We start from the raw sequence: 19,124 nt of genomic DNA on the forward strand, positions 1-19,124 counted from the left end.
GCCAATGTAATATACCTGTATTAGTCTGTTTTTACACTGCTGACAAAGACATACCCGAGACTGGGAAGAAAAAAGAGGTTTAATTGGACTTACAGTTTTACATAGCTGGGGAGGCCTCAGAATCATGGCAGGAGGTGAAAGACACTTCTTATGTGGTGGTGGCAAGAGAAAATGAGGAAGAAGCAAAAGTGGAAACTCCTGATAACTCCATCAGATCTCTTGAGACTTATTATCACAAGAATTGCACAGGAAAGATCGGGCCCCATGATTCAATTACCTCCCCCCCACGCCCCCGGGTCCCTCCCACAACATGTGGGAATTCTGGGAGATACAATTCAAGTTGAGATTTGGGTGGGCACACAGCCAAACCGTATCAATACCACATAAACAAAATGAAGGGAAAAACAACCCATAATCATCTCCATTGATGCAGAAAAAGCATTTGACAAAATTTGTCACCTTTTTATGATAAAAACACTCAAAAAACCAGGAATAAAAATTAACTGCTTCGACATATTAAAGACCATATATGAAAAGTACACAGCTAACATCATATTCAATGGTGGAAGGCTGAAAGCTTTCTTAATTAAGATTAGGAACAAGACAAGGGTGCTCTTTATCACTTCTATTCAACATAGTACTAAAAGTCCTAGCCAGTGCAACTAGGCAAGATGATGAAATAAAGGCATCCAAATTAGAAAGGAAGAAGCAAAATTATCCTCTGATCACAGACAACACAATCTTTAGGTAGGAAAAAAACCCTAAATATTTCACACACATACACAAAATAAGAATTAATAAAATTCAGCAAAGTTGCAGGATAGAAAATCAACATACAAAAATCAGGTGTATTTCTATGCATTAACAATGAGCTATCTGGAAAGAATTATAAAAATAATTTCACTTATAATTGCATCAAAAGTGTAAAATACTTAGAAATAAACTTAACTAAGGAGATGAAAAACCTACACTGAAAACTACAAAACATTGTTGAAAGAATTTAAATAAGATGCAAACAGAAAGACATCCTATGTTTGTGGATTTGAAAGTTTATAATGTTAAGATGTCAATCCTACCCCAAATAATCTACAGATGCAATGCAATCCCTCTGAAAATCCCAATGATATTTTTTACAGAAATAGAAAAATCTATCCTGAAATTCATTTGGAATTCCAAGACACCCCAAATGGCCAAAATAATCTTGAAAAATAAAAACAAAGTTGGAGGTCTCACAACTCCTGATTTTCAAACTTACTACAAAGCTACAGTAACCAAAACGGTATGGTACAGTGTGGTGTAAAGACAGATGTATAGGCTGGTGAAAGAAAATGAAAAGCCCAGAAGTCAACCACACATATATGATCACATGACTTTTGACAAAGGTTCCAAGACCATTCAATGGAGAAAGGGTAATCTCTTCAACAAATGGTGTTGAGAAAACTGGATATCCACATATAAAAGAATGAAGTAAGACCATTACTTAACATCACACACAAAAATTAACTCAAAATGCATCAAAGACCTAAATATAAAACCTAAAGCTATAAAACTCTTAAAAGAAAACATAATGCAAAAGCTTCACAACAGTGGATTTGGCAATGATTTATTGGATATGGCACTAAAAGCATTGGCAATAAAAGAAAAAATTGATAAACTAGACTACCTCAAAGCCTAAAACTTCTATGGATCAAAGGACGTAATCAACAGAGTAAAAAGGCAACCCACACATTGGGAGAAAATATTTGCAAATTATATCTTTTTAAAAGGGTTAATATCCAAAATATATAAAGAACTCCTACAAATCAACAAAAAAACAAACAACTTGATTTAAAAAAAAGGGTCAAGGAACTTGAATTGGCATTTCTCCAAAGAAGATATACAAATGGGCGGCAGTCACACGAAAAGATGTTCAATGTCACTAATCATTAGGGATATTCAAATAAAAACCACAATGAGATACCACCTCATACCCATTAGGATGGCTACTATAACAAAAAACAAAACAAAATAATAAGTGTTGGCAAGGTAGTGGAGAAACTGGAATCCTTCTACACTCTTGGTGCAAATGTAAAATGGTGCAGCCACTATGGAAAACAATATGGTAGTTCCTCGAAAAATTAAAATATAATTGCCATATGATCCAATAATTCCACTTCTGGATATATACTCAAAAGAATTGAAAGCATGTATTCAAACAGACAGTTGATGCACATGTTCATAGATAGTGCATTATTCACAATAGTTAAACATGGAAGTGACCCAAATTGTCCACTGATGGATAAAGGCTATGCAAAATGTGATATATACATACAGTGGAATATTATTCAGCCTTAAAAAGGAAGGACATTCTGACATATGCTGTAACACGGATGAACCTTGAGGACATTATACACTATGCTAAGTGAAATAAGCTGGTCACAAAATACCATACGATTCCACTTACATGAGGTACTTGGAGTAGCCAAAATCATAGACATAGAGTGATGGTTGACAAGGGCTAGGGAGAGAGAGGAGTAGAGAGTTCTTATTTAATGGGTGGAGAGTTTCAGTTTTGCAAGATGAAAAGAGTTGTGGAGATGGATGGTGGTGATGGCTGTACAACAATATGAATGTACTTAATGTCACTGAAACACACATTTTAAAATGGTTAAGATGGTAAATTTTATGTTATATTTATCACAATTTTTAAAAATTAAAATCAAAAGACAATTTTTTTAAGACACATGCTAAGAAGAAGAGAAAACCACAAAAGTAAAAATAACATCTTAGACCCATGATATAAATTTGGGGGACATTTTATTAGGATAATTAGAAATAATGCAAATTCCTTTCCTCTACAAAATCTAATTGTATTCTAACTTAAATGTTTTCAATTGCTTACATGCATTTTTATTCATTAGCTACTTTGATAAATACTTTATAATAGTCTTTGTTAATACAATGGGAAAAAAATGAAAAACATTCATTTTTAAAAATAAAATTTTGGGAGTCTAATATACATACTTTTTCCTGATTTCAGAATTCCTTGAATGCCCAGATTTGCACATACATGAATGTGTATTAAAATTACTTAGTTAAAATATCTGGTTTCTAAATATTCTACATATTCCACTATAATATTTTAAACTTCTAATTTGATTCTTGTGTTAACAAAAACATTATCTGTCAGTGGAACATCAGGCATGAGAAATATAGCTAGCAAGGCTGATATATATGAAAATGTGTGAATTGATGAATATAGCTCTAGAGATTATATAAGAACACTATTTCTAATGATTAGAGTATGATAAAAGGGGATACCAAACTCTCAAAGGATGTATTACTTTTAGAAAGTCCACACATCAAGGCTTGATGTTATTTTCAGACCACAAAAGTATTATAATAGTTACTCAGAAATCTGAGATTAGCCCATCTTTAAGCAGTAAATTTGAAAAAAGCTTGAAACAAAATCATCTTTGACTTCCATACTCCAATAACATCAGTAAACTAACTTTCAAAACTACAGCAATTAAATTTATACTGCAATGTAGGAATCTTTTTCAGAAAATGCAGTGAAGCTTGGTGAGGAAAGGGGAGTTATGAGAAATGAATTCTACAGACTGAAAGTGACTGGTGGGAAAACTATTTGAGGTGCCCTTCTAAGAGAGGGTAAAGTCTGAGGTGACCTTATTTTAGGAATTTCAATAGGTGAAGATCTGTCTTCATCTTGAAACAAGACAGCAAAGTCTTCATCTTCAAATGGGCCTGAAGTTAATTCGCTTTGAGGTGGGATAAAGCAACCAGAATTTTTATTAGATGAAGAAAATCCAGCTTTATGGAGGAATGGGAAAGTTCCACTTTGAGAGGGATGCTGTGGAATCATGACTGGAGAACGATCTGTGCTGTAACTTTCAGTACCAGGATGAAGGAAATCTTTTAAATCTTTACATAATTGGCCCCTTTGTTGAATATCAGTGGCAATTCCATTTTGTTGACCGGGAGAGGAAATATCACTTGCAAGAGAAAAGAAGGATGATGTGCTTTGTTGATAGGAGGCTGTATAAATAGTGTTCCCAAAGGCTGGAGAAGTAGCGTTTGTTTCAAAATTCTTAAAATTTTTAGTGTTATATTCAGGAGCAGAGATGGTTATATGTTTTTTAGCATCAGTATTACTTGAAGTTTTAGAAAAGATTTCAATTTCATTTAGATTAAACACATTCTGGCCACTTGCTTGAGGATCAAAAAAAATGGCACTGTTGTAATAGGAAACTATACTTAGTTTACGGGATGAGAAACGTCTTCTGCGGGACATAAAGCTACCAAAATGGTCTGAGGAAGATTTTAAATCAGTGAAGCTTGTGTCTTCTTCAGAATCAAAGTTAGCTCTACTTTGTTGCCAGTAAGGGGAAGCATTTCTTTTTTGAAATCCAACAAATAAAGAACATCTTCTTTCAGAGAAAGATGGACTTGATACAGATAATAACCTTCTACTTGCTTTGGCTGAATTGACTACGTGTTACAGGGGAGTAAGATGTTTTATGACCATGAGATATACTTGGTTGTGAAACAGAAGAGGCTCCACGATGCTGGGCGTCTGTACTAACTTGATCTTCTGGAGAACATCGTTGGAAGCTCTGGTCCTCTTTGCAGCAGCTAGAGTGAGAAAAGGGTCAAATGAGGAAAAAAAATAGGGAGCAGAGTGGAGACCTGCCAAGCCTCCTGAAGAATAATATCCACCTTTTGGTGTCCACCAATTGGTATTGTTTCCATACTAATATGGGAACAGCAAGGAATAAGAATAGGGGAGCTTAAGTTAATGGTCACATAGATGTACCCAAACGTATGCATGAGTCTAAAAGGTTATCTCTACCTACACAGTACCTACCCACGCTATTAAACCTTGGGAAGAGAAGTTGAAAAAATCAGGGAAGCAGGTGAAAGAAAGATCAGGGGAAACATATGCAAGGATACCAGAACAAAAAGATTCCCAAAGGAAAAGATAGAACTGGTTTTAAAGGTAATAAACCACAATATCTGTTGGAGACTACTAACTACTGTATTTAAAGGAGTTAAGGAGAATAAACTTATATTCTGTTGACTAATTGTATTTTAAAATATTAACCATGGATGAAGCACAGTCTCTCTGGGGAGAACGTTTCAAGTGAATATCCGGACAGTCCAGGATATCCAGTTATTATGGGAAACAAAGGAGAGCACTAAAGCTTGGTTTATGAATATTTTCAATGTTCTTTTAGCACATGTTGAAGTTTTTTTCTAAGGCTTACCGTAAGCACTTTCCCATTGTGAATTTAATCCACAGTAAGTCTCTCCCTTCCCTTCTAGGCCGTCATCCTTAAGCCATAAAATGCCCTGTATAGGCGGAACAGGTCAGAAGACTGAATGCTCAAGGTGCATGTGGAGTTAACACGGCAATAACACAGAATGTGATGACAGCAGACTCTAGAATCTCATGACATCAGTTTATATTAGAACGGTTCTGTAGCTCACCTTTCTCCGAAGCTGGAATTCACATGGCTGTGGAATGTGTTTCTACCTTCACTGTTCAAGGAGTCATCCAACAAATCCAGGGGTGGGAAAACAGCTGGATGAGGACAATAACATATATGACACCTGTACAATCCTTTACCTTGGACCATCTCTCTCACCAGCTGCCTTCCACACCCCTGTCCTACTAACTCCTTCTTTCACTTGAACATTCTTTACCTCAGATTTTTGCATCCTTCAGTGATATGGAAAAGCAACTGTTACAGACTTTGGCCTAAAGATACATTGAGAAGGGAAAAAAAGTTTAATAAGTAGCAAATGTCACTGCCACCACAAAGGAAACAAGCCTCGTCCACCTTGGCAGTAAAGTATGCCATCTGACTGCTTGGGCCATTTGTACAGATTATGGGGATATGCTGTGGCACCATTTATTACTCCTCAGAACAACTGACACTCACCTAAACGCAAGGTTAATAGAGTTATTAGAAAAGAAACACTGTCCTTTCTTATCTAAACCAATTTGGGCTACTGTCCCCATAACAGGTATATGTGTATGTGTATAACTACCTATGACATGAAACACCCCCTCAAATACTTTTATTTACTGTGCAATTTCCTGATCCTAAATACTACTACCACCTCTAGCGTCTGCTCCCTTCCTAACACCCCACTGCAGGAAACCCTTGAAAAATTCCTTTTAAGAGACCCAAAGCTCTCTAATGTTCACCATACAATGGTCGGATTTGTAATTTGATTTTAGTTTACACACAAACTAATAATCTCTTACTGTATCATGGATGCTGGCAGAAGACATGAGATTCCTGGGTTAGAGACAGCAGACTTATGTTACTTACAGCACAGCAAAGCAGCATGATCACCAGGACATTTACATTGGTTCTCCTTTGTCCCACATTGCCACAGGGCCAATGCAGAGGGCCCAAGGACACTTGCATTCACAGTGGATTGTGTTACAGGAAAGAATGCTGAGCTTAGATGATCTACCTTAGATGACCTGCCACTTCTACAGCAAGTAGTAAGCAAATCTGCTAAACCTGCTCTTGGTCCTGAAGGGAAACAGTAACTCATTCTTCAAGATTGCTCACCAGAACCCTGAAAAATGGCCCACATAAAGAATGATCAGGGCCTTACATGTGTGGCTCATGTAGCAAGATGTCTGGGAGCACAAGAAGCCCAAGGGGGACTGTCTATCTCTGTAGCAATCTATTACATTTTCCCTCTCTTGTGAGATTACTGTCTTTTGTTCCTAAGCCACACTAAGGTCTGATTGTCATTTCCCAAAAGGATCTCTTCTGCATATTGCAAGAACAGAATATGTAATGCTTATAAAGTTTCTATAAGAAATTTTTCTTTGAAAAATTGGGCCAGCTTGTTGTTTAACACTCCTACCAATAGCCTCTAAAAGAAGCATCTGCTCACTGAGCTACCCCAAAGGAAATAATTATTTGTAACTAAATCTCAACACTGCCAATCATTGCTGCTCGGTCGAGGTAATAAAGAGGTCACATCACTCCCCCGACCCTATTCAAGCAAATCTATGATTATGCAGACACAAAAAACGGTGTTTGGGTGTGTGTGCATTTAGGGGATGAGGAAGAAGATTCAGATCTGCTCAGACATCAGAAAAGAAATCTCATACCAGTACAGGTAATATCTAGAAGTTGTTTAATATTGTTCTAGGTGAAGAACTTACCTGACCCTCTAAATGTCCACAAATTGCCTCCTTTTGGTTTTTTAAGAGAACCAAAATTAGACTTAGCCCAAAAGCAAATAGTAACCCCTTATAATGACAAGCATCTAAAACATGTTCGTCCTTCAATTCATTCCCAATCCTCTTTATTATCAATTCCAAGACCCCAGGTACCTTCTGCTTTTATCATGCCCTAAGACCACCCAACCCTCCTCCTTTTCTACAACAGCCACTCTATTCTCACCAAGGTCAATATTCCATCATTATACTCACTGTGCCCAGTGAACCTTTTGTTTATCTGTAACCATAATTACCACTCATTAAAACAAAAATTTCATCATGATTGCTCAGGTGGATATTAGAAAATCTTGTAGAACAAAGCTTCTCAAATGTTAGGGTGTATAAGAGTCATCCACAGAGCTTGTTAAAATGCAGATTCCTGAGCACTGCTCCCAGACATTCTGATTTGCTAGGTCCGGGGTATGTCCTGAGAACATGCATTTCCCACACTCTCACAGGCAAGATGGGATGCTGATGTTGCTGGTCCACGGACTACAGTTTGAGTAGCTCTGTTCCAGAACATACGGGTCATGACGACCCCCAGAGTCAAGGCAGAAGCGTCTTCTGAGGTACCTCACAGCAGCTGCCTATCTAAGCTGGAGTCTAGAAAAGACAGTGAACAATACCAGGACTGAATGTCCCCCTCCTGGTACCTAGATGACAAGTCTCTTCAGAGAATCTATATTACACATGGGGAGAAGTAGGAGGCACAAGGGGAGAACACTGACTGGGACTGAATCCTTAACACAAAGAACATGCCCCAAACTAAAAATTGACTGAGTTAACTTGAATTGACAAATTTAGGTTTTTCCACATTATTCAAAACAAATATTGTGAAGTACTCTGAATTCAGCTATTGAAAAATGTGTATCTTTAGCTGATCTGAGTGTAGTATTATTCCTCAATAATAATATAAACTATTCAATTCATTACATTAATTTAGTTGTTTTTATAGTTTATCAAATGTGCCTGATTGTGGACAGTAACAGCAATATTCATTTTTAAGTTAGCACCAGGTTAACTTGTATTTCCTTTCATTACAACTCTCCACATAAGTTCCCTGTTTGTAGTTTGTTACTGAGATGACACGACTGTCTGTATGTGACTTGTGGGGCAGAAAAAGTATGGGTTTTTTTATGAATTTAGCAAAAATATTGGTTATTTTATATATATTACATTTCTATATTATAGAAATTCTACTTTCAGAATTTTCTCATCCATATATTATTTTGAGAGAAAGAAGTTTATTAAAATTAATTCACTGAATAACTCAGAAACAGAAAGTCAAATACCACATATTCTCATTCATAAGTGGGAACTAAATAATGTGTACACATGGACATTGAACATGGAATAATAGACAGTGGAGACTTCTCGGGAGGGTGAGAGGAGGTGAGGGATGATCTACCTTAGATGACCTTGGGCCAGCTTGTACAGGTACAAGTACACTATTTGGGTGATAGTTACACTAAAAGCTCATACTTTGCAAAATAGCCATGTAACAAAACTGCATTTTTACCCTCTAAATCTACAAAAATCAAAATTAAAAAAAAATTTCAAAAAATAAAATAAATTCACTAGACAGTAGTTACTAAAGGCATTGTAGTCAAGAATCTAGAACAGGACACAGTCAAGGGTTTCAAATGATGCAAAAACAAGCTGGATGTAGTTATGAAACAATGAAAACCATAAGGTCAACAAGTACGTATGCATTCTAGCAACATTAGATAATTTGTTTTCTTCTCTATACTCTCCACATCCTCAGCCTTTTGCCTCTCTATCAAGCTCACCCTGAAAATCCCCAAATCTGGATCAATTCAATCACCAGGGTTCTTACTCTCATATATGAAATGGCAATAACTATTGAAAAAAAAGAATCATCCAACAGTGAAGACTGGTATATAGTCTTGAATCTCAAATGGGGCAACCACCTCCTGGGTAATCCTTATTAATGTTTCTAGTTAATTCCCTCTTCTACTCTCCACACCTGCTCTTCCAAACGTTCTTCCTTCACATGTTCATTCATCATTAATGCAAATACTTCATGATAATGTATCATGTGCTAAATGATAAAGTGTGCAAAGCACTGGGAACACCACAGTAAACACATTAGTGCAGACTCTCAAGGAGGTCAAAGACCTAAGACACGTAAATTGACAGAGGACAGGAGAGGGGTAGTATAGGGAAGAGAAAAATAAAGCATCTTACCTTTCTTCCTCAAATGTGTCAGTGTCCATTCACCTCCACCCTAACAGATGGCCTACAGTCCACCCTCCCTGAAAAAACTAAAGTTATAAGGCAGGAACTCTTTCAACTTCCAACCCCTACGCCCCCAACCCCTACACCCACAAAGGTATCTACTTTCTATTTCATAGAGTCAGAAAAACCATCAATTGTAAGAAAGAAAAAATTGTTGCCAATAAAATTATGATTCAGTTCTATAATGCTATTAATTGATGGTAAGATACGTCTTGATTTATGAGACTTAAAATGTTAAAAATGTTCATCTTAGAATTAATGAAATACAGTATGTTGAACCCACCTGTGCCTTCTTAGTTAGGTTAGGCTTAAAAAGGTATTCAAATGGAATTGAGGTGAGTTTTATACATGGGTATTCACCTTGAGAGGTCAAGTCTGAATCCAGCAGGTATTTCATATACACCTTCACCTTATTCCCCTTCCCTTTATCCCCTAGGATACTGTTTTTAGAGCATTCTGACACCGTGTACTTTCCTAAGTGGGGATGAGTAAGGCGAGAGGCAGTGCAGCAGAGTGGTAAAGTGTATAGACTCTATCCCTTACCAGTAAGTTGCCTAATCTTTCCTAGACTCCACTGCCTTGTGTCTAAAATCTCAGAGTTACTGTGTATATTAAATGAGATAATAAATATAAAACATTTAGGACAGGATCTGGAAAAAATTATAGATGGAGTTGACTTCCATTTTCTTCTGTAATACCTGTGTAGTCACAGAACTGGGGTCTTTTTCTTTCCCTTATCTGTAATTTTGATTTTGTATATATTGCATCTATTTGTACTAGGCATTAGAGACTTGTAGAAATCTAAGTATTACTCTTGGTGCCAAGGTATTGGGGTACCCAGATTCATTTGTAGATGTGCTGGTAGAGTGAATGGATGTTAGACACTTCAAGTTTTGAAGAAGGCACAGGAAGATCACTAGATGAGGCTTCTGAAGACAAATGTGTCCAAATTGGAATCCATGACCAATAGCACATAAGCTCTAAGAGTGCAAGGGCTTTGTTACCACTGTACTCATCTACAAGAGTTCATAGTGGCTGCTCAGAAAACATTTGTTTTAGAAATGAATGAATCTGCAAATGTGTTCTTTCTGTCTTAAGAATCTATTGGTTATTATATTTATAGATTTAATGGTAACAGGGACAGTGATTAGGAAAATAACAAAATGTAGAGAAGAGCTTAACCTTTCCAAGCCAGTACTTACTCCTTTACTAGGGGCAGCAATGCTACTTTATATTGTCAGTTTCCATGTTACCAGATACTATCTTGAGCTTAATAAAGTTTCCCAAGAGTCTGCAAGTGATACTATTCTTTCTTCGACATGTTATCCAAATACCTAAGGTGTACTGCTGCTAAAAAGGTCAGGTGACACCTTGTTTCATAGGTTATTTCCTTTGTTTTGTTTTTGATATTTTTTTAAAAGGCCCTTTTCCTGCATCTTTACTCTTGCCCTCTGTATTGGCTTCTTCCTTATGGCCCATAAATATGCTCAAGTATCTCTCAGGTGAAAACAAAAACAAAAAGTGAAACATAAAATATATGTTCTCTGAACCTGATACCCCTTCTTAACTACACATCCTCCTTCCATCTAAAGTCAAGTTCCTTGAAATAAGCGTCTACCCTTCTGGTGTCCACATCTTTACCTCTTTCATTTGTCCAGGCCTAGATCAGGTTTCTGTACTTATCACTACCCAGCAACTTCTCCTGCAAAGCTTCTCAGTAAGTGACCTCCTAAGTCTCAAATCCAGTAAACACAGTTCAGTCCCTATTTTACTTGACCAAACACATTAGAAGTGAAAGGCTACTATTAAATGTATTTTTCTAGTTCAGAGGTTGGCAAACTATACCCTGTGGGCCTAATCTACCAGCCACCTGTTTTTGTAAATAAAGTTTTATTGGAATGCAGCCATACTCATACTGCCTATGGCTGCTTTCACACTACAATGGCAGAGTTTTGAGATGGAGACTGTATGGTCCTCAGAGCCTAAAAATCTTTTTTTTTTTTTTTGAGATTGGTTGTTTTTTTTAAATTGTGTTTTCAATGAGAAATACATCACCTGTGTATAAAATAACTCCTGAAAAATCCAAAGAGTACAGATACTATAAAACTAAAGCAAACTCCAGTTATGAGACACTACATACATCATGCAAAAACAACAGCCTCATCTCCAGGTTATGAAAACTAAAACTAAAAAGTCACTACATGGAAAAGGTCCAAGTTTTCAGCTTGGCAAAACTTGGGTGGTGCAGTTACACAAAACGTTTAATAAATGGAATTGTTTTCCCCTATGTGTAAACAAAATGACAAGACTAAATCTGTGCCTGGTAATTTCAATCTAACTCTGAAGTTACACAAAATATGCAGACACCTTATACACTTCACCTGTTAGCATGACCATATGACCATCTTTTTTTCTTAGGTGGTGGGGGAGGGGCAAAGTGACTGTGCAGAGCAAAGATATGGGGGTAGAAATATTGTATATTAGACATTATAAAGTCACGGTGAAAAAAAGCCTCAATTAACGCATAGCCTAAGGGGGAAAAGACTACATTCCAACTTTGCAAAGTTAATTTAGAAGGACGGGGAAGAGTTTAACTGCAGTTTAACATGAAAAATGCATATATAATAGAAGGGAGCGCAATGAAGGATTCATGAAATATACAGCCTAAAATTCTTACAGAAAAAGTTTGCCATTTCCTGTTCTAGTACATTTAATACATCTGATCATTTCCTTCTAATTTATAAAACAATTCATTTTTTAAAAGAATTTATTTTAGACATAATGCAAAGCAACTTTATTATCTCAACTTTCATTAGCATCTAAAACAACATGAGACATGCATTATTAACCACATTTTAAGATAAATAAATTGAGGTTTGGAGAAGTGAAGTTACACAGTTAAAGGCTGAACCAGGATTCCTGCTTGGGTCAGAATGATTCTAAAACCTGTGGCTTTTTACCACTATTCTGAAAATCTTGTCCTCTCTTGGTTTCTGTGACACCTTTGTCCTCTGGTTCCTGCTCACTGCTTTGACCAGTCATCTGTCTTCTTTTTAGGCTTATCCACCTCTGTCCTCTCCTTCAGTACTGGTTCCAGAAAGCTCTGTACTCCACTCTCTTCTCTCTTCCCATGCTACACATTGTGCTTGAGCAATGGCATCCGTTCCCACAGCATCCAGCTTCATAAACATAATAGTGGGATGCCCAGAACATGAACAACTTTCCAGGGAGAAATGCTTCTCTCAGCGTTTAGCAGTTCCTTTCATGGGTGACACGTGGATGGCTGCTCATGCTGGCAGTGGCTTCAATCTCTTAGTAAGTCCTGCCCAGGAAGGTCTAGCATCTGGCTGCAGGATGGAAAGATGCTTGGCACTTATTGCCTTTTTCTTGGCCTTTAGGGTTCTAGTTAATAGAACCCTAAAAGACCAAAAGCATCACTCTTTACCATCTTGCTAGATTTTCTTTTAAAAAATCTGTTTTACTTGTGAGACTTTGCTTTGTTCCCTGCTAGATCTCCAGGGTCCAGACAGTGCCTGCCACAGAGTAGACACTCACACTGAATAAATAAGGGGACTTCAATTGTTAATGTCAACTTTTCTTTTTTTAAAAGAAATTCATAGAAGAGGACTAAATGGCAAATGAATGGGAAAGTTCAATCTTACTGGTGTTCAGGGAAATACAAATTGAAAAATAATTAGTTACGATTTCATCTTCATCAGGTTGGCTAAAATTAAAAAGTCTGACAATATAAAAATTTGTATGGGAAGTAAGAATTCTCATATACTGCTCATAGGATGGTAACTTGGTGCACTTTAAGGAATAATTTAGTAATATATAATAATAACATAGTTAGTCTATAACTCGGGACTTCAAATGTATACTTTCAAGAAATTCTTCCACATATGCCTAAGGAATTATGACGGAAAGTATTCAATAAAGCATTGTTTATAAGAGCAAAACATGAGGATTCCCAGGCAAGATGGTCGAACAGAAACAGCTCCAGTCTGCAGCATCCAGTGAGACCAACACAGAAGGCGGGTGATTTCTGCATTTCCAACTGAGGTACCTGGTGCATCTCACTGGGACAGGTTAGACAATGGGTGCAGCCTATGGAGGGCGAGGTGAAGCCGGGTGGGGTTTCGCCTCACCCGGGAAGTGCAAGGGGTTGGAGAATTCCCTCCCCTAGCCAAGAGGAGCTGTGAGGGACTTGCTGTGAGGGACAGAGATATCTGGCCCAGATACTACACTTTTCCCACAGTCTTCACAACCCACAGACCAGGAGATTCCCTCGGGTGCCTACACCACAAGGGCCTAGGGTTTCAAGCACAAAACTAGGCGGCTGTTTGGGCAGATACCGAGCTAGCTGCAGAATTTTTTTTTTTTTTTGTACCCCAGTGGCAACTGGAACACCAGTGAGACAGAACCATTCACTCCCCTGGAAAGGGGGCTGAAGCCAGGGAGCTAAGTGGCCTAGCTCAGCAGATCCCACCCCCACAGAGCCCAGCAAGCTAAGATCCACTGGCTGGAAATTCTCACTGACAGCACAGCAGTCTGAAGTCGACCTGGGATGCTCCAGTATGGTGGAGGAAGGAGCGTCCACCATTACTGAGGCGTGAGTAGGCAGTTTTCCCCACATGGTGTAAACAAAGCCACCAGGAAGTTCAGACTGAGTGGAGCCCACCGCAGCACTGCAAAGCGGCTGTAGCCAGACTGCCCTCTAGATTTCTCCTCTCTGGGCAGGGCATCTCTGAAAAAAAGGCGGTAGCCTCAGTCTGGGGCTTATACATAAAACTCCCATTTCCCTGGGACAGAGCACCTGGGGGAAGGGGCGGCTGTGGGTGCAGCTTCAGCAGACTTAAATATTCCTCTCCACCAGCTCTGAAGACAGCAGTGGATCTCCCAGCCCAGTGCTCAAACTCTGCTAAGGGACAGACTGCCTCCTCAAGTGGGTCCCTGACCCCTGTGCCTCCTGACAGGGAGACACCTCCCAGCAGGGGTCAATAGACATCTCACACAGGAGAGCTCCCGTCAACATCTGGGGGGTACCCCTCTAGGACAAAGCTTCCAGAGGAAGGAGCAGGCAGCAATCTTTGCTGTTCTGCAGCCTTCACTGGTGATAACCAGGCAATCAGGGTCTAGAGTGGACTCCCAGCAAACTCCAGCCGACCTGCAGAAAAGGGGCCTGACTGTTAGAAGGAAAACTAACAAACAGAAAGTGATAGCATCAACATCAACAAAAAGGAAGACCACAAAAAAACTCCATCAGAAGGTCACCAACAACAAAGACCAAAGGTAAATAAATACATGAAGATGAGGAAAAACCAGTGCCAAAAGGCTGAAAATTCCAAAAACCAGAATGTGGCTTCTCCTCCTAAGGATCGCAACTCCTTGCCAGCAAGGGAACAAAACTGGACAGAGAATGAGTTTGACCAATTGACAGAAGTAGGCTTCAGAAGGTGGGTAATAACAAACTCCTCCAAGCTAAAGGAGCAAGCTCTAACCCAATGCAAGGAAACTAAGAACGTTGATAAAAGGTTAGAGAAATTGCTAATGAGAATAACAAGTTTAGAGAGGAACATAAATGACCATGACCTGATGGAGCTGAAAAACACAGCACAAGAACTTCGTGAAGCATACACAAGTATCAATAGCCAAACTGATCAAGTGGAAGAAAGGATATGAGAGATTGAAGATCAACTTAAGGAAATAAAGCATGAAGACAAGATTAGAGAAAAAAAGAATGAAAAGGAATGAACAAAGCCTCCAAGAAACATGGGACTATCTGAAAAGACCAAACCTACGTATGTTTGGTGTACCTGAAAGTGACAGGGAGAATGGAATCAGGTTGGAAAACACACTTCAGGATACTGTCCAGAAGAACTTCCCCAACATAGCAAGACAGGCCAACATTCGAATTCGGGAAATACAGAGAACACCACAAAGCTACTCCTCGAGAAGAGAAACCCCAAAACACATAATTGTCAGATTCACCATGGTTGAAATGAAGGAAAAAATATTAAGGACAGCCAGAGAGAAAGGTCAAGTTACCCACAAAGGGAAGCCCACCAGACTAACAGGAGATCTCTCTACAGAAACTCTACAAGCCAGAAGAGAGTGGGGGTAAATATTTAACATTCTTAAAGAAAAGAATTTTCAACCCAGAACTTCATATCGAGCCAAACTAAGCTTCATAAGTGAAGGAGAAATAAAATCCTTTACAGACAAGCAAATGCTGAGGGATTTTGTCACCACCAGGCCTGCCTTACAAGAGCTCCTGAAGGAAGCACTAAATATGGAAAGGAAAAACCAGTACCAGACACAGCAAAAACACACTAAAATGTAAAGACCATCCACACTATGAAGAAACTGCATCAACTAATGGGCAAAATAACCAGCTAGCATCATAAGGACAGGATCAAATTCACACATAACAATATTAACCTTAAATGTAAATGGGCTAAATGCCCCAATCAAAAGACATAGACTGGAAATTGGATAGAGTCAAGACCCATTGGTGTGCTATATTCAGGAGACCCATCTCACGTGCAAAGACACCTATATGCTCAAAATAAAGGGATGGAAGAAGATTTACAAAGCAAATGGAAAGCAAAAAAAAGCAGGGTTTGCAATACCAGTCTTTGATAAAACAGACTTTAAACCAACATACATCAAAAAAGACAAAGGGCATTACATAATGGTAAAGGGATCAATGCAACAAGAAGAGCTCACTATCCTAAATATATATGCACTCAATACAAGAGCACCCAGATTCATAAAGCAATTTCTTAGAGACATACAAAGAGACTTAGACTCCCACACCATAATAGTGGGAGAATTTAACACCCCACTGTCAATATTAGACAAATCAATGAGACAGAAAATTAACAAGGATATTCAGGACATGAACTCAGCTCTGAACCAAGTGGACCTAATAGACATCTACAGAACTTTCCACCCCAAATCAACAGAATATACATTCTACTCAGCACCATATGGCACTTATTCTAAAATTGACCACATAATTGGAAGTAAAAGACTCCTTAGCAAATGTAAAAGAATGGAAATCATAACAAACATTCTCTCAGACCACAGTGGAATCAAACTAGAACTCAGGATTAAGAAACTCACTCAAAACTGCACAATTACATGGAAACTGAACAACCTGCTCCTGAATGACTACTAGGTAAATAACAAAATTAAGGCAGAATAAATAAGTTCTTTGAAACCGATGAGAACAAAAATGCAACGTACCAGAATCTCTGGGACACAGCTAAAGCAGTGTTTAGAGGGAAATTTATAGCACTAAATGCTCACAGGAGAAAGCAGGAAAGATCTAAAATTGACACCCTAACATCACAATTAAAAGAACTAGTGCAGCAAGAGCAAATAAATTCAAAACCTAGCAGAAGATGAGAAATAACTAAGATCAGAGCAGAACTGAAGGAGACAGAGATCGAAAAACTCTTCAAAAAATCAGTGAATCCAGGAGCTGGTGTTTTGAAAAGATTACAAAATAGACTGCTAGCCAGATTAATAAAGACGAAAGGAGAGAAGAATCAAATAGACACAATAAAAAAATGATAAACGGCAGATCACCACTGATTCCACACAAATACAAACTACCATCAGAGAATACTATAAACACCTCTACGTGAATAAACTAGAAAATCTACAAGAAATGGATAAATTCCTGGACACATACACCCTCCCAAGACTAAACCAGGAAGAAGTCAAATCCCTGAATAGACCAATAACAAGTTCTGAAATTGGGGCAGTAATTAATAGCCTACCAACCATAAAAAGCCCAGGTCCAGAGAGATTCACAGCCGAATTCTACCGGAGGTACAAAGTGGAGCTGGTACCATTCCTTCTGAAACTATTCCAAACAACAGACAAAGAGGGACTCCTCCCTAACTCATTTTATGAGGCCAGCATCATCCTGATACCAAAATCTGGCAGAGACACAACAAAAAAAGAAAATTTCAGGCCAACATCCCCTGATTAAGATTGATGCAAAAATCCTCAATAAAACACTGGCAAACCGAATCCAGCAGCACATCAAAAAGCTTATCCACCACAATCAAGTTGCCTTCATCCCTGGGATGCAAGGCTGGTTCAACACACGCAAATTAGTAAACGTAATCCATCACATAAACAGAACCAACGACAAAAAACCACGATTATCTCAATAGATGCAGAAAAGGCCTTCAATAAAGGCCTTCAAAACACCCCTTCATGCTAAAAACACTCAATAAACTAGGTGTTGATGGAACATATCTGAAATAATAAAAGCTATTTATGACAAAACCACAGCCAATATCATATTGAATGGGCAAAAGCTGTAAGCATTTCCTTTGAAAACCGGCATAAGACAAGGATGCCGTCTCTCAACACTCCTATTCAACATGGCACTGGAAGTTCTGGCCAGAGCAATCAGGAAAGAGAAAGAGGCCGGGCGCGGTGGCTCACGCTTGTAATCCCAGCACTTTGGGAGGCCGAGGTGGGCGGATCACGAGGTCAGGAGATCGAGACCATGGTGAAACCCCGTCTCTATTAAAAATACAAAAAATTAGCCGGGCGTGGTGGCGGGCGCCTGTAGTCCCAGCTACTCGGAGAGGCTGAGGCAGGAGAATGGCGTGAACCCGGGAGGCGGAGCTTGCAGTGAGCCGAGATTGCGCCACTGCACTCCAACCTGGGCGACAGAGCGAGACTCCATCTCAAAAAATTAAAAAAAAAAAAAAAAAGAGAAAGAAATAAAGGGTATTCAAATATGAAGAGAGGAAGTAAAATTATCTCTGTTTGCAGATGACATGATTGTATATTTAGAAAACCTCATCGTCTCAGCCCCAAATCTCCTTAAGCTGATAAGCAACTTCAGCAAAGTCTCAGGATACAAAATCATTGTGCAAAAATTCCAAGCATTCCTACAAACCAATAATAGAGAGTCAAATCATGAGCAAACTTCCATTCATAATTGCTACAGATAGAATAAAATACCCAGGAATACAACTTACAAGGGATGTGAAGGACCTCTTCAAGGAGAATTACAAACCACTGCTCAAACAAATAAGAGAGTACACAAACAAATGGAAAAACATTCCATGCTCATGGATAGGAAGAATCAATATTGTGAAAATGGCCATACTCCTCAAAGTAATTTACAGATTCAATGCTATTCCCATGAAGCTACCATTGACTTTCTTCACAGAATTAGAAAAAAACGACTTTAAATTTCATACAGAACCAAAAAGGAGCCTGTATAGCCAAGACAATTCTAAGCAAAAAGAACCAAGCTGAAGGCATCATGCTACCTGACTTCAAACTATACTACAGTAACCAAAACAGCATGGTACTGGTACCAAAACAGATATATAGACCAATGGAACAGAACAGAGGCTTCAGAAATAACACCACACATCCACAACCATCTGATCTTTGACAAACTTGACAAAAACAGCAATAGGGAAAAGATTCCCTATTTAATAAATGGTGTTGGGAAAACTGGCTAGCCGTACACAAAAAAACTGAAACTGGACCCCTTCCTTACACCTGATACAAAAAATTAATCCAAGATGGATTGAAGACTTAAGCGTAAGACCTAAAAACCATAAAA

The 19,124-nt window shown here is 38.4% G+C and overlaps 1 protein-coding gene and 1 pseudogene across 3 annotated transcripts in view; both read right to left on the bottom strand.

The window, feature by feature from the left end:
* RMDN2 (regulator of microtubule dynamics 2) overlaps positions 1 to 19,124 on the bottom strand; it is an 84,463-nt gene that overhangs the window by 55,711 nt on the left and 9,628 nt on the right. The window lies entirely within an intron of this gene.
* On the bottom strand, positions 3,577 to 5,364 carry LOC131381364 (uncharacterized; annotated as a pseudogene).

The sequence above is a fragment of the Hylobates moloch genome, unplaced genomic scaffold (genome assembly GCF_009828535.3).
Source record: "Hylobates moloch isolate HMO894 unplaced genomic scaffold, HMol_V3 SCAFFOLD_15, whole genome shotgun sequence".
In the NCBI taxonomy this organism is placed as follows: Eukaryota; Metazoa; Chordata; class Mammalia; order Primates; family Hylobatidae; genus Hylobates; species Hylobates moloch.